This window comes from Triticum urartu, chromosome 1 (genome assembly GCF_003073215.2).
Source record: "Triticum urartu cultivar G1812 chromosome 1, Tu2.1, whole genome shotgun sequence".
In the NCBI taxonomy this organism is placed as follows: domain Eukaryota; kingdom Viridiplantae; phylum Streptophyta; class Magnoliopsida; order Poales; family Poaceae; genus Triticum; species Triticum urartu.
This window is the reverse complement of record NC_053022.1, coordinates 502393017-502406142: the sequence shown is the minus strand read 5'-3', so window position 1 is coordinate 502406142 and position 13126 is coordinate 502393017.

Sequence of the window (13126 nt, the reverse complement as noted above, 5' to 3'; positions counted from 1 at the left end):
TCCTCCATATCCATATGGCTCACAGAGACGATCTCCACGCCATCAAATACTTGCCCCTCAAGCTGAAAGGACCAGCTCGGCACTGGCTGAAGAGCCTCCATGAAAATTCAATTGGAAGTTGGGAGGAGCTTGAGGATGCTTTTAGGGCTAACTTTCAAGGGACCTATGTCCGACCTCTGGATGCAGACGATTTAAGTCATATAATTCAACAGCCCGGAGAGTCAGCCCGAAAGCTTTGGAATAGATTTCTCACTAAGAAGAACCAAATCGTCGACTGCCCGGATGCCGAAGCCTTAGCAGCTTTCAAACACAGTGTCCGAGACGAATGGCTCGCCAGACACCTCGGCCAAGAAAAACCGAGGACAATGGCAGCCCTAACAAGCCTTATGACCCGCTTTTGCGCGGGCGAAGATAGCTGGTTGGCCCGTAGTAGCACCAGCGACCCAGGCACATCTGAAGTCAGGGATGGCAATGGAAAACCACGATGCAGTAAAAGCAAGCGTCGAAATAATGAAGACAACTCAGACAACACAGCGGTTAACGCCGGATTTAGGGGCTCTCGACCAGGTCAACGGAAAAAGCCTTTCAAAGGCAACAGAGATGGACCGTCCAGCCTAAACAAGATTCTAGACAAATTATGTCAGATTCACGGCACCTCTAATAAACCCGCAAATCACACCCATAGAGAATGCTGGGTCCTCAAGCAGGCCGGTAAGCTAAATGCCGAACACAAGGGGAGGGAGACACCGAGTGAAGACGAGGATTAGCCTCGCCAGCAAAACATTGGGGGACAGAAAAAGTTCCCACCAGAGGTCAAAACAGTGAACATGATTTACGTGACAAAGAGGAGGAGCAAGCACGCACTCTGAGACATATGCGCCGTAGATCCCGTCACCCCCAAGTTCAACCCTTGGTCGACCTGCCCGACCACTTTTAATCGCAGAGATAGCCTGACCAATGTCCGGCACGGAGGATCGGCTGCCTTGGTACTCGACCCAATAATCAATGGATACTATCTCACCCGAGTCCTCATGGACGGCAAAAGTAGTCTTAATCTGATATATCAAGACACAGTCCGCAAAATGGGATAGACCCAACGAGCATTAGCCAAAGCAGTACTACCTTTAAAAGTGTAATACCAGGCCGAGAGGCCCGCTGCACGGGCTCTCTAGTACTAGAGGTTGTATTTGGTTCCTCCGGCAACTTCTGAAGCGAAGAATTAACCTTCGACATAGCTCCATTCCGAAGAGGCCATCACGCACTACTCGGAAGAACGGCCTTCGCTCGTTTTAATGCAGTACCGCATTACTCTTATCTTAAGCTTAAGATGCCCGATCCACGTGGCATCTTCACAGTTAGCGGAAACATAGAGCGTTCCCTACGTGCGGAAAAATGTGTGGCGGCTCTAGCAGCCGAACACTAAAACGGCCCCCTCTCGGGCCAGAATAAATGATCGGTCGTCAAGACCGCGGACATGGTTAGACGAGTCCGGCACACCACTAGGTGTAGCAGCTCAGATAAACCCGAGATTAGGTCGAGGGATATACCCCCATAGTTGGTTCTAGGGGCTTCCCACATGGAAAAAGGGCCACAGTTCGGTTTGACTGTATTAACACAATATATATATATCACATTTTAACGGTTTATTGAGAATAACCAAAAAAAATTCTCGCACGCAGACTTTGGGCTGGATTTTTTCTCTTTTACAGATGATAATCGTGGTACACCCTTCCAGGATACGGCACAACGGAGACACAGGTGCAGACGTGCAACAGGGCCCCGCTCAAAGGTTTCTTTTTAGATTCAGACCCTGCATAAACCTTTCTTACTGTCTCTTGTTGCTTCACACCCTCCGGATACTTAACACAACCGAGAGGGATTCCGGCGTTATTGGCATTTCACCACGCCAGACTAATGCACGTACCTGGAAATTCAGGGTTCATTATCGAGGGTGTTACTCAGCCCAGTATATGTTGTAAAGTCCTAATACCTTAGGGAGTGTTCGACGTCGTGAGTTTGGCCTTATATGCATCAGCTCCGAATCATGTCTTTGGTCACATGTTGGGTTTGCCCGGCTCCCGTGTTTTGCTACCTTATGTTCCGCTCTATCGGCTAAGGCGGCACCGGGAGAACTACTGCGATTGTGCCCTGGTTAATCCGGACGAGCACCTCAGTAGAGAAAGCCGAAAACTGACTATCATGATAAAGCGTGAGATTGGTCAACCACTCGATGACTCATCGGAATCTTCGGGATTCCTCCACCTTAACGAAGGACCGGTTTTCCCGGTCATGTACGTACGCGCACCGTATTTGATAGACGCAGAAGTACCAGGGGCTATATAGTAGCCCCACTTTCGAACTCCTATGGTTAAGTGAAAGTATTAAACAATATAGTCCAATTGCCTCGTTCACCACGCTAGCACCTCCTTAATGGACCAAGACGTTGGATCAAGTGTGAACACGCGCTTTTGCGAACACCCCCGCATTATATGCGTGGGGGCTTAAGCCGACGACTGCAAACTTTCAGGTTATATATATATAGATATAGATATAGATATATGTATATATATATGTATATATATATGTACATAAACGACCGCACAGGAGGCATAATAATACTTTCAGGCAAAAGTATAAACACAGCCTTTATCACTCAAATAGCATTGTTCTTACAATGGGGATACATGTCAGTATAACATGATACTCTTCGAGCACTGAGCCTTTATTAAACGAGCGCGTTCTAGGACTTCTTCAAAATAGTGCTCGGCCAATACCCGACCTACGTCCGAACTCTGGATTGCAATAGCGGTGGCCTCCATCTCAGCCCAGTATGTCTTGACATGGGAAAGAGCCATCCGCGCACCCTCTATGCACGCCGACCTCTTCACAGCGTCGATAAGCGGCATAGCACCAAGGAATTGTTGCACTAAGCCAAAATAACTATTCGGCCTTGGTCCTTCCGGCCAAAGATGATCCACAACTGACCTCATGGCAAGCCCGGACAACCTATGGAGCTCGGCCCACTCGGCCATTTGCTCATTTAATAGCAGCGGACGCACTGGAACATTGAACTGCGACCAGAACAACTTTTCCACTTCGTGATCTTTTTGATCTTTGAAAAACTCGCTCGCATCAGCAGCATTTGCTGCCAAATCCAAGTATGCGTCTATAGAACTCCATAATTGATCCTGAAGGGCATACTTAGGATCTCTGAACTTCGTCCGCAACAAAAAGGGCTTCCCAGCCGCGATATCTCCAGCTTGACGTAGCTCCTCCTTCGCCGCTCTGATTTTAGAGCGGGCTTCCTTGGCTGCTACCATGGCTTTCTCCAGGTCCGCCGTCTTTGTTTGGCTTTCCTTTTCAAGAAGCCCATAACGGTCGGCGGCATCTTTCAACTCAACAGCCATCTTGGCTATTTTCTCTTTGCTCTGATAATGCGCAGCCTGTTCAGCTCTTAGCTCTTCGACCGCCTTTAGGGCGGTCGCATCACTCTTCCTGGCTTGTTCCTTGGCTCGAGCAAGTTCCGCCCTAAGGTTCTCCACGGCGGCAGCTCCATCTGCAGTCACAGCATATTACAGATACTAGCATCATGCTCCTCTTAATATATGTGGACCACTGGAGAATACATACCCTGTGCCTCGTCAAGCCTCTTGTTTACAAGCACGATGTCAGCATCTGCCACATCAAGTTGCCGCTTTAGTTCGGCAAACTCACTAGTCCGGCTAGCCACCGAACCATCAGCCGCCTACACATGAAAGCAGCTTGATCATTACCTGGGACTATGATCCTCTGTTTGCCGCCTTCCGACAGCAACCAGAGTCTCAGGGGCTACTATCTGCATAGGGCACACCTACCATGTGCGTTACCATCAAAAATATTTATTACTTTGCGTACCTCAAAGCCTCTTAGCAGGCTCATAAAGGCTTCAAGCAACCCACTTTCGGCGGATGAAATTCTCTCAAACACCGTACCCATTAGAGTACGATGCGCCTTTGAGATAGCCGCTTGCTCCAGAAGACTCATCAGTGCGTACGGTCGTGCGCCGGACAGTCCCAGACTCTTTTTGTGGCTCCCCTTAGGAGCCAAACACTCCGGACTTCGGCTGGCCGAAGGGTTACCTTCTGGCCTTGGCGGATCAGGAGAAATCCTCCATGACGACACCTCAAGGTCGTCCGCCTCACGAGGCGGGGAGGCACGGGGAGGCGTTTCGCTCTCCATCATCTCCGGAAGAAGATCCCGCGAAGACGAACTCTGTCGAGAAGTGCTACGATCCGAACTACAAGACATACATCTCGGTTATTGTTCTTAGAAATGAAGCAGGGTATATTTACTATAAATTACATTTCTTTACTTACAGCTCGGTGGAGGGCTGGTCCTCTTGCGGGCACTGTGCGGTAAGGATGCCCTCCGGGGTAGGGCCCGCTGACAAAGGTTGCTTCCCTTGTTTGAAAACCATTGTTTCCAAGTCTTCAGAGGCGGCCCTCTTCCTTCCTTGGGGAGAGGGAATTTTAGATTCTTCTCCCCGGTTATCCTCCTTCGCAGAGGCACTAATTCTCCCGGTTTGGATGAATAATGAGTGAAGCTCGCTTTCGGCTTCTTTGTTCCTCCCTTTATCTTCCCCTGATGTCGCTTGATAAGGCGCAAGCTCAAGCATCCTGGCTAGTACAGGATCAGGTGAGCCTTCGGGAAGGGGGGCCGAGCACCTGATCATCTTCGCCTTTTTTATCCAGTCCTGGACAAAGACCGACTTTTCAGAATAATGTTGTGATAAAAAAAGAGATGACGTGTTCGGCCACGGAATTACTTACTTGGGTGTCTGGACGATTGCAATTCAGACCCGCATCCTCGGTGGTGTCCGAACACTTTATTCGTGATCCCAAGAACAATCCATACATCTCTTTGAGCGGCGCTGAAGAATTGCTGAATAGTTCGTGGTCCTTACGGGTTGAACTCTCACATACGGAGAGATCGACGTTGGCATGGCAGGACCTGACAAACTAGCATGACTTGCATTACTTTGACAAGGCTGACATCTCTCTTGAAGAGATCTCGGATGCGGCTCTGCAATGTCGGCACATCATTAGCTAGCCCCCACTCCATCCCTTTGTTGACCCATGTCGCCAATTGTGGCGGAGGGCCCGGACGGAAGGCGGGGGCAGCTACCCACTTAGCGCTTCGGGGAGCGGTGATGTAAAACCACTCCCGCTGCCATAACTTGGATGTCTTCGGGAAGGAACCCTTTGGCCATGAAGCATTGGATCCTTTGTTTATTATGGCACCCCCGCACTCTGCGTGTCGCCCCTCAATCATCTTCGGCTTCACATTAAAGGTCTTGAGCCATAAGCCAAAGTGTGGGGTGATGCGGAGGAAGGCTTCACACACGACGATGAACGACGAGATGTGAAGGATGGAATCCGGAGCCAGATCATGGAAATCGGGCCCGTAGTAGAACATGAGCCCTCTAACAAAGGGATCAAGACTGAAGCCTAGCCCTCGGAGGAAGTGGGAAATAAATACGACACTCTCGTTGGGTTCGGGAGTGGGGATGACCTGCCCTTGAGCAGGCAGCCTGTGCGAGATTTCGGCGGTAAGATAACTGGCTTCTCTCAGCTTCTTGATGTCCTCCTCTGTGACAGAGGAGGCGATCCACCAGCCTTGAAGGTTGGATCCGGACATGATGGAAGGTCCGAAGCGCTTATCCTGGGCCTTAACTGTTGGAATTCAAGGTGGGGGGAAGGGAAGGATTGAGCGCGAGAAGAAAAGGACAGGCCTTGGCCCCCTTTATAAAGAGGGTGAATATCAATCGCCCCCGCGTGACCTTTTGGGACTTGCCTAAAATCAAGGAGTCATACCAGCAGGCACGATTGGGTTACCCACACCCGTATTGATGAGAATCCCGTGAAAAGAGGGACACGATCTCTGCTTTGACAGGACGTTCCAATGAAACCGGCTCACAACACGTGCAGGCTCGGAAAAACGGTTCGTCATGACCAAACCACGGCAGAACGTCACGTTATGAAAAGCTGTCAGCAGATTAGATTTGTGGAAATATTATTCTCTCTATAGTGGTATGTGGAATTTTTTTTGCAGAGCCAGACACTATCCTTGTGTTCAAAATCTTCTATGGAATATTCGGAGGAAGAACCCGCCTTGCAATGCCGAAGACAATCTGCGCGCCGGACTCATCGTCATTGAAGCCTGCTTTAGGGGCTACCGAGGGAGTCCTAGATTAGGGGTCCTCGGACAGCCGGACTATATCCTTTGGACGGACTGTTGGACTATGAAGACACAAGATTGAAGGCTTCGTCCCGTGTCCGGATGGGACTCTCCTTGGCGTGGAAGGCAAGCTTGGCAATCTGGATATGTAGATCTTCTCCCTTGTAACAGACTCTGTGTAACCCTAGCCCCCTCCAGTGTCTATATAAACCAGAGGGTTTAGTCCGTAGGACAAGAACAACAATCATACCATAGGCTAGCTTATAGGGTTTAGCCTCTACGATCTCGTGGTAGATCAACTCTTGTAATAATCATATCATCAAGATCAGTCAAGCAGGAAGTAGGGTATTACCTCCATCGAGAGGGCCCGAACCTAGGTAAACATCGTGTCCCCCGCCTCCTGTTACCATCTGCCTTAGACGCACAGTTCGGGACCCCCTACCCGAGATCCGCCGGTTTTGACACCAACAATGCCCACCTTTGACGGGCGCGGCCTAGTGCCGCCGGCGCCCTCTGGGGTCCCGGTAGTGACGGTGCTGGTGGTTGTGTCTTCTGGCGATTCTCGCGGGGTGGAGGAAGAGGAAGATGAGGAGCGCGACTCGGAAGCGACCCGCGAGGATATAGGAGAGACCTCTCCCCCACGCAAGGCCGAGATCCTTCGCTCTTTGCCTGGCGATGACGATGATGCTGGTGCCCGCCTAGAGAGGAAAGAACCGCTTGCAGCTGGGGTCGCCACAAGGACCAGGGCTAGAACCCAGAAGGGGTCACTGACCGCGGTTCCAACGGGGGGCAGGTCGGCGCTGATCTCCCGAGACGATGCTCCTGCTCTGACACCACCTGGAGCTGCTTCTAGCTCATTTGCTGCTCGTTCTTCTGCCACTGGAGCTCGCGCGCCCGTGCCTCCGACTGCAAGGCTCTCAGGCTTCAAGCTTAAGAATCGGAGGGACTACGCCGCGGTGGATCAGTAAGTGTTCTTGTCCTGACTGGTTCTTGCGTCTCTACTGATTCTTGACGCTTCACCGTTGCGCAATTAGGTTGGCGCCCGTGGGGAAGAAGAGGAAGGAGGAAGCGATGATACTGCTCGGGACCAACTCGCCTGCTACGACTACATCTCCTTTCGTGGGGAAGGACAGTGACGGTGATCGTGCTTCTCCGAATCGATCGCCCTCGCGAGGCTTGGAGGAACGTCCTCGGGAGGAAGGCGCCCCTGAAGCCCCGCTGGCTCCGGAGGTGCCAGCATCCGGCTCGGTTGCTGAGGCCCCCAAAGCTCAGGAGCTCCCCGCCTCCCAGGCCATGGTGACGATGTTGCCTCTTCCTTCCTCCGCCGCTCTGCTGATCCCGGATCCCTCCACCTCTCCCGACATCCCGAAGCGCGCCCTTTCTGCGCTGACCTTGTTGCAGGAGGATCTTCAAGGCACCGATCGTCGCCTGGTGGCCGAGTTCTTGGAGCTGATCTCTCGCTGGCTTCACTCCGACGCAGCCATCCGGGCAGCGTTGAGCCAGGCCGTGGTGGACTTAGAGAAGGACAACCAGGCCATCGCCCAAGCTGCGGCAGCCCGCGAGGTGGCGTTGAAGGATGCTGGAGCCGCCCAGGACCACTGCCGGTTGCTGGACGCCGAGCAGGAGACGATGCAGAAGGAGCGTGCGGATGAAGCCCGAGGCTGCAAGGCGGAGGAGGAGAAGATGAAGGCCTGAGAGGATGTCGTCAGGGATCACAACGCCGAGCTGGAGCAGCTGGCGAAAGCATAGGCCACGGAGCGCAGCCGGCTGGAGGAGCTGGAGCAGATGCTATAGGCGGAAAAGGCCGAGCTTGACACCAAGGCGAAGGTCCTGGCTGAGGACCGCGTGGCCTTCAAGCTCCTCGAGGAGAGGTCTTGCACGACACTGCAGTCACTCTACGAGAAGGGCTTGGAGGAGCCGCTGGCTACCGACAGCGAGGGCCCTGCCCAGCTGCTTCCTTATCTGGTCGCGGCGCTTGAGGAAGTCATAAGAGGCATCGGCCCCATGGCAGAAGAAGAAGCCCGCATTATTTCCTTAGCCGCGTTGACGCGCGTCTTCAGCCACCTCCATCTTCGCGATCCTGCCTCCAACCTTGACGAGCTGCTGGAGCCTGTGGACGATGAGCGCTGTGCAACTGCTGCCCAAGCCGTGAAGGGCCAGGAGGAGGCCCTGCTGAAGAAGTTCCGTGCCTTAGATCCCGCGCCTTTGACTGGCGGAGCTTCTGAACCTTCAACTCCAGTGGGCGGTGCAGGCGAGGGCAACGCCGCTTTGGGAGAAGCATCCCTTGTAGGCGATGGTGGCGTCCGGGGATGACGAGGTGACTTGCTGGCGGCTCCTTTCCTGTTTAGTTCCTGCAATATGCACCATGCCTCGTGGAGGCGTTTAAACTTGCGTTGGTATTGGGAGAACAATATGTCTTGTAATATTTGCTTGAGATTTTGCGATTTCCTTCCTGTTTGCTTTACGTTCTACATCGGCCGAGCCCAACCCCGCGCATACCTCAGCCGCCGCTGACTCGACCGGATCACCAGGACGAGGCCAGGGGTGAGGGGCTACGTGGCCAGTTAGGCTCCTGAGTCGCGATGCTCAGGAGTCCTCCTTGACGTGCAAACAACCTCTAGGAAGGAGATGCAAAACCAAGCTTTAGCGTTCTGCGTTGGCAGGGCCCGACCCCGCGCGTGGCTCAACCGCCGTTGGCTCGACCAGATCACCAGGACGAGACCAAGGGGTGAGGGGCTACGTGACTAGTTAGGCCCTTGGGTCGCTATGCCCAAGGGTCCCCCTTGACGTTTAAACAGCCTCGGGAAGGAAATGAGGGATTAGGTCTAGTGTTCTACGTCAGCAGGGCCCGACCCCGCACGCGCCTCAGCCACCGCTGGCTCGACCGGATCACCAGGACGAGACCAAGGGGTGAGGGGCTATGTGACCAGTTAGGCTCCTGAGTCACGATGCTCAGGAGTCCCCCTTGACGTCCAAACTGCCTTCATACGTTTGCTCCACTCGGGAGGGCGCGTGATGACCAGGTCCGAGGGACCTGGCGGGGCGTACGCTAGGCGTGACCTGAGCGTAGCCCCCGTGCCCAGCCCCCTCGCGCGACTCTCCTGAGGGGAGGTGTTGCGGTGAGGCTAGACACTGAGTTCAAGGGCTCCCTAAGGTTGATACGGCCATGGGGACGCCCTCAGATGTTTATCACCAGCGCGGAGCATAGTGCTTCCGCACTTGCACGGGCATAGCCGCTCCTCGGAAGTGTCAACTGCCAGCGTGGAGCATGGTGCCTCCACTGGTACGTGGGAGGGGACTCCCTACTGCGGAGAGCCCCCGGGGCGTCTACAGCCCCGCCCTGACACGTGGCTTGCACGGCAGGGCTAGACGAGGTGTGTCTGGGCACTCGTGAGCCAGCGCGGGACTCACGAGGCCCTACCTCAAGGCGGGTTGCGCCTGGTCTTGATTCTTGATGGCTGTGGTGTTCCTGTGAGATGATTAGGTAACTTGCGCCGAATGAATTTTCCTGAGGCTATCACATGAGAAGGCCAAGCACCAACGACCCTAGGAGGTGACTTGAACGGGGCTAGCTCGCCAGACAGAGCTCAGCCGTTGGATTTATCGACGCTGCAGGGACGGACCTGAGCACAGACACCGTGCCTAGCCTCCTTATGCGAAGGATCCTGAAGAAAGACAATCGGCGTGCGGCCCCCGTGGTGGGTGATAATCAAGCAGGCGATAACCATAGATAGATCATGCATGGAAAGCGAACTATCTTAAGTAGATGCAGGAACTATACATGCCACTGGGTCGGACCCGAGCGGCCTGGGGATGATGTAGCCCAAGGGGCTCCCCCAGCAGAGTAAAGTAAAGACGTAAAAGGATACATGCCGCAGGGACGGGCCCACGTGGCCTGGGAATGATGCAGCCCGGGGGGCGCTCCCAGCTAAATAAACTTGGAAAATGTCACTTGGTTTCGTTGTTGAGGGGATGTTGGGGTAGCTGAAGATGCGCGGTGAAGGGGTCACTCCTCATGAGCCACCGGGGCCCTGAGCCTCGGGAGGCCCTGGGGGTCCAGGCGGTTCCTTGAGGACCGTCTCCATCTCTACCAGGACCGCGCGATGCCTGGCCTCCTAAGCCGCCAGGATGCTCCGCAGGCTGCATTGGAAGGCGGCCGCCATGCTCGGCAGGCCGAATGGCATGCGAACATAGCTGTGAGGTGGGCCCTTGCAATGTCCCATGCGCAAAGGCCAGAAGTGCTCCTGAGACGCGGCCCGGTTGAGCCCTAGGATGTCGATGCAGACGCGCAGCCCGCCATCCTCGCCTGGATGGGGGGCCGCGCCAGGTGAGTGGCGATCGCCGCGCATGGCCCTTGCATCCTGCAGCTCCTGAGTGGTCTTGGCGATGAACTCCTGAGCGCCGAGCACTCCTTTCCCGGTGCCCTCATGAGGGAAAAGTGCCGTAAAGCATGCCTCCACGTGGTGCCCGAGCGCCTCCCTCGTGACGTTGGCGAGGTCTGAGGCCCTCCAAAAGAGAGCCCCCGAGCCTTGCCCGAGGAGGGCGTCGGGCGCGCCTTCCTATGCACCGGGGGGAGGCACCCCATCTGAGGTCGCAGGTCTTGAGGCGGTGTTGCTGGTGACACCGCTCTCTTGAGGCCCTATACGGAGCAACAGCTTCTTCTTGGGGATGGCCTCAGGAGGGTACATGATTCCTTCATTGTTGGGGTCTTCGATTGCTGCGGCTCGAAAGGCGCGCTCGAGGGAGCACACCGCATCCTTCTCCTCACAGCCGACTGTGATGATACCACCGGTTCCTGGCATCTTGAGGACGTTGTAGCCGTGGTGGGTCACCGCCATGAACTTGGCAAGGGTCGGATACCCAAGGATGGCATTGTACGGCAGACGGATGCGAGTGACGTCCAAATCGATGAGCTCGGTGTGGTAGTTGTTGCGCTGTCCGAAGGTGACAGGGAGGCGGACCTGCCCTATCGGGGTGGTGGAGCCGTTAGTCACTCCTGAGAAGGGCTTGGTAGGCTGTAGCTAATTGTATGGCACTTGGAGGCTGTTGAATGTCTCGACGGACACGACGTTGGGTCCTGCGCCACCGTCGATGAGGGTCTTGGTGACTTGGACGTTGCTGATGACGGGTGAGCAGAGCATCGGGAGTGCACCAGCAGTTGCCGCGCACTTGAGCTGGTCTGCTGAGCTGAAGGTGATGGCGCACTTGGACCACCTGAGCGGGCGCGTGGCCTCAAGCCGGGGAAGGGCTGCGTTCACCTCGCGAGCAAACTGCTTGAAGATGCGTTGAGATGCTAGGGCCTGAGCTCCGCCCAAGATGCTGGCGATAGCACGTGGTTCTTGGAAGCCCCCAGCCCCCTCATCCTGATGGTGGTCGTCGTTCCTCCTTGGTGGTGGAGGCAGTGGAGGAAGACCGGCGTTGCCCTGAGGGCGGTCCTCGTGAGGCTGATCCCTCCAGGCGCCCTCACGAGGCTGGTCTTGCCAGCGGTCCTCGCGAGGCCGGTCGTGCCACTCCTGGCGAGGGCCGTGGTCGTCCCAGCGTCCTCCGCCTCGTCCTCCTCCTTGGCCGTAGCCCCGGTCATTGCGCTCGGGGCGTCGACCAAAGCGTCCATCTCGAATGGCCCTGAGCTCTTGACAGTCGTTGGTGTTGTGGTTGTGCATGTTGTGGAAGGTGCAGAATGGTCGGCTGTTCTTGGACGACTCGGGATGGTCTTGGCCGCGCTTCGTATCTGTCTCCGCTGCGAGCACGGCCACTCCCTTGTGCTTCACGTCCTTGGCCTTGGCTTTTTTCTCCTCCGGGTCGGCAGCTGGCACTACAAGGAAACCCCCTATAAAGCAACAAAAATTCTACAACGTTTTGAGTACATGTTTTAAAATTAAGAATAGATACACATATATGGGTTGTAGTATTTTTAGCTCATATATGAGATCGCTTGACAACTCATTTGACACCCTGGCCCTGATGATTCAAGAATGTCCTAATTTCAAGACTCTCGATCCGTCTGACATACTTGATAGGCTCAACACACATGAGGTCCAGCTATCCGAGAAAAGAGATATCTATGGTCCCAACTATGGTCGAACTCGCGTTTTGAAGGCAAATGTTGTTTCCTCATCTGAAGAAGAATCTGACTGCAGTTCTAGGGATCCTGAAGACATTGGAAAGGAGCTTTCTATGCTTGTGAAGAAGTTCCAAAAATTCACTAAGAAGAAAGGCTTCAGAAAGTCTTCAAGATCCATCTCCAGAAATGATGAAGCTTCTACTCATGACCACAAGAAGAGAACATGCCACAAGTGCAAGAAAGCTGCTCACTACATCTCTGAGTGTCCACAATGGGACAATGACAACAAGAATAAGAAGAAGAGCAAGGAATATGATTCTGATGACAAGAAGAAGAAGAAGAAATCCTCAAAGTCTTCTTCCAAGTCTTCGTCGAAGTCTTCATCACACAAGAAGAACTCATCAAGCAAGGCTCGTGCATTTGTTGGCAAGAAGATGGATTCAGAGGAGGAGTCTGCTTTTGAGGATGCGGAGGTGTAGTCTGAGGAGGAGTCCGATTCAGGCGTGGCAAGCCTGGCTCTAGCTTCAACATATGTCGCCAAGTGCATCTTCAACACTGAAGACAATGGCCCCGTCACCAACGCTGATGCAAATGAAAAAGAATTAAATGGAAAACACAAATTAAAGGAAAAATAAAACATAAACACAAAACCCCTAACCTTTTAGTACCGGTTGGTGTTACCAATAGGTACTAAAGGTCTCCCAGCCCCCGGCGCTGGCTCGTGCCACGTGGTGGCCCTACAAATGGTTTTTAACCCCTTTCCGCGACGGCATTTGGAACTGTCGCCTAGTGAGTGACTGCGATAGGGGGTCCTTCCCACATGACCCAGAAACCATCGAGGATAAGCCC